This window comes from Hetaerina americana, unplaced genomic scaffold (genome assembly GCF_022747635.1).
Source record: "Hetaerina americana unplaced genomic scaffold, ioHetAmer1.1.p SCAF_7, whole genome shotgun sequence".
In the NCBI taxonomy this organism is placed as follows: domain Eukaryota; kingdom Metazoa; phylum Arthropoda; class Insecta; order Odonata; family Calopterygidae; genus Hetaerina; species Hetaerina americana.
In genome coordinates, this window is record NW_027287316.1 from 8,997,059 (window position 1) to 9,001,147 (window position 4,089).

Consider the following 4,089-nt stretch of genomic DNA (forward strand, 5'->3'; position numbering starts at 1 on the left):
AATATGTCCCTACTTTTGGTTTCTAATGCAAGTTAGGCCATGTGAAATTAATATTAGCAACATATTTTGGCTGTCGTTAGAGCTTTGGTTCATTTATGCGGGGGATATTTTGTGATAATATATTGTTGTTGGATCACTTAAAGATAAAATTTGTAGGTCAAGCTGTGATTCTTTCGTTTGAGATCTTATGACTCAGAGCATCCATAAGTCACATGTTTCATATTCATGATCTATGTTAAAGGAAACTTTAACTCCAAAGTGAAGTGTAAAACTATGATATTTAACCAAATTCTTGCCCAGAGAAACCAAAAGCCAGTGTTACAGAATTGACTGCTGGATTTGTCAAAAAGAAAAAAAGTGAAGTAATACGAATTTTGCTGTTTCATGCTAACCCACCTGCTGAGTCCCTTTTCATGATGATTATTTCTTTAAGTGGTAATTAATTAGATTATGTAAGAGGTAGCATATTTCATTAATGCTAATTTGTAGTGCCTACTGGCCAATATGAGTCACATTTTCAACTGAGAGACCAGTTTGATGGGTGTTATGGCAAGTTTGGTAAGGTTTATGGCATGTGGAATTTTCCCATAATGGCTGGCTGGGAACAAGAATATGCATAATAATATTAATAAATTATAAACAGGGAACTTCATTTACTATTTAATCCCAATTTTGAAAATATTACCAAAATTTATGAATTGGCCTAAGTGTGATCATGGTCTGACTAATTCTTCAGCAATGTACCTCAAAGAATCACCTCCACCAGCATATGAAATTATTTTTTTAAGAAAAATTTGGAATATATATGACAGCTATCAAAAAGCCAGACTAGTTCGGGAAATCTTATCTCATAATTCTAATTCCTTTTTTCCTTTATGCAGTTGCTTCAATAGTTGTTTATCTACAATTAAGTATGTCAGTATTCCTTGGATTTCGTTCTCATTATTATTTCTAATTCAAAAGAGACCAAGTATAGGAATCTAATTTTTTGCTTGTATCTGATAAATAAGTACTCGCTAGTTAATTTAACGTACTTCATCAGAGGTTTTAATGCATTGGCTCAATGCACTTGTGGCATAATTAAGATACAACAGAGTTCACTGGTGTCAGATGACTGATGTTTTACTGAATCAAAAATTTGTAATGATAAAGCCATTTCTCCTCCAAAACTCTTGCTTTCTCCATGAGGTCATTTGTTGTTCCTACACCACTATCCCCCACTTCTCTCCATTTGCCCCGATTGCCTTTCCAATTCTGCATCACTAGGCTTCTTCCTCCCCATGATTGTAGACCTGAACAATGACCAGATTTGTTGGTTCAGCTTTTACTTCTACCATTAATATTCTATCAGTCACCTGCTATATGTTTACTATGCTGCTTCCTACCTTTTTGAGCATTACCTTCAGTATTATTACCACCCCTCGCTGGCTCTTTTCCCCTCGCCAGTATTTTATGCAATATATGTCGCTCCAGTAATCTCTGCAGTCGCTTCCATCGCACCTCTCTAAAATATCTTTATTCTCTCTCTCCATCACCCGCGTTATATTTTCTAATTTCCTGGTACGTAAACATCGGACTTACCTAAATTCCTGTTCTAATTGGTTGGAATCTCTTGTGCATCGTCGCTGCTGCTGTCGATTTCGTTTTGTAAGGATTTCGTGTGATGACGACCTTGCCTCTCCCGCTGGCAGACACGACACAAGGTCGTAAGGGCCATTTCCTAAAGTTTCCAGAATTCGTATTCATTATTGTGTCAATCAAATTTTCTTGGTGAAATTGTTAAGAGTCGGTTTCCCGTTGCCTTCTTCAATAGTTTTTTCAGTGTTACCATTTCTCAGAATGGACATCCCCAAGAGGTCAGACGTCTTTCCATCACCAAAACAATGTATGTGTGATGTATACCTATCAAAAATAGCCGAGAACGATACTTAATTATAAACTGAGCGATTAAAATGATTATACTTCCTTTTTGTCTCATTATTTGTTATTTGCATAATTAATTTCAGTTACAAATTAAGTGTGCTGCCCAAGTAATTAGACAAAAATCTTTAATGTATGAAAAGAATTAATTCAATGTTACGAACGAGATACGCTGAAGTTGGAACAAAATAAGACCATTTATGATGACGTGCCACGTCGAAACCTAGGTCGTCCGTCGAATAAATCTATGTGGAATTACAAAGTTTCTCCTTTCATTATGTTAAGTCGATTCCATGAAGTCACGCCTGAGACAACGAATTAAGACCATTTAACATTATAGTCTCCCAAGTTGTCCCAGGGTTGAACGTAATTTTTACGTAAAAAAAGGAAGAAGCATCTGTAGTGAACTTCTACTTGTTGGGTGTAAAATTTGGCCGAAGAGGAAGGAAAACATCCCTATTGTATTTTTGTTAACAATTTATCCACCTAGTTTTGACCAAAGCTATCTTTCAGCACAAACGTTTCACTTTACCCTCTTTTCTCGATTCGAAAGGCTATCGTATAACTTTTCATACGTGTACGTCCAAGTATGCGAAACTTGAATGCTTAAACAGCCTCTTCACTCACACTCTGACCTCGGTAGGTGAAAGTGTCGTGTATATACCTCACCCATTATTTTATGGCCATCTAAGGTATGACCGAACTTAAGAATTGGAGTTTTGAAGTTATTACTCGGAATTCCATTTCCGTTTATCACGCCGTCGCCTCGACGTTATGCGTAAATTTCTCTGTACTAAATGGAATGAGCTGTGGCCGTCGAATTTCTTGACCAGTGGCCACATTAGGAGCAGATGATCGATGTCCATGGTGAAAACGAGGCACCTCCGTAGACTTGAAGTTGCTATCACTCGAAGTTCCTTTAATAGAGGCCCAGCCCCCCCCCCCCACCAACAAGCTGCCAGTGTTATATTCGTAATATTTTCAATGCAACCTTCGTTTCCTTCATTTTTCCAAGTAAACATGCAGCCGGTGGCCCTCGTTATTTTAGAGGGCCAAATTTTCTTGCCTTACCGAGGATTGAGTCATCGGGGGGCACACTCAGCAGCGGCAATGTGGAAAAAGAGCTTCCGTCGGCAGTAATAGCGATAATAATAACAATAATAATGACAAAGGCGGCGGTTGTTGCTTGTCAGAAAGCCTCCACATCGCACAAAAGAAAGGGGTCCCTTCTTTCTTATTGGCGCGAGAGGGTTGGGATGGGGATGCGATGGTCGCGTCGAACCAAGGATGCCCCGAGGGCCCCCCTTGGTCACAACAATGAAAAGACACCTCTTCTTCTCCTCCCTCCATGGTCTCGCGGTCGAGGAAACGAAGTCCATTATTGCCGCGAGGACAATGGCGGCTCCCGCTTTAGTGGGGTTTGGTAGATGGGAAGGGAACCCGAAATATGGTGGGATTGCCATTACTAAGTCCACGACTGAATTCCTGAGCTACCGAAGCATTAAACGCGCTAATGTGTCACGGCGAATTAACCCCGAGCCACTGGGTTTGGTTTCTTCCATGGTGTACCCCTCCATTTCGAAGACAGTGGAGGTGTCACCTATTGTTACTCCTATGGTCCCATAAATTATAAGTTACGATTGATGAATTGTGGTAATCACCATAACCCTGAGATTTTAAAAGTAGCTTTTAATAATCTCCTGGTGGCATTATAGTAGGGCAACTATTTTCATAAGTGCTCCGCGGTCACATCGTGCAGTTCATAGAAGATATATACAATAGTACGAGGACATAAATTATCTCCCGAACGACGCAGAGCACCATTGTCATATTGCACGGCCCTCACGAGTGCATTTGACTGGCTCCTGGACTGTTCTCTCTACCTTTCTTGGACGTCTTCATTCATGCCCTTAACCCTGAATTAATATGAATCGTAGGCTGTTAATGTTGACGCGGAGAAGGAATAATTATAGTAATTGTGTTCATTGATTGCCGAGATAACTAATGGAAGTTGAAAAATACTAATTAACTTTCCGACAATTCGATTCTAGAAATCCTTTCTTCTTTACATATACCGAGGTCAAAACAGTATGAAATAAAAGACATTATTATTCGAAGTGCCCAGGAAATAAGATGATCATAAATGATATTTATGGTGACTTGCGAGGT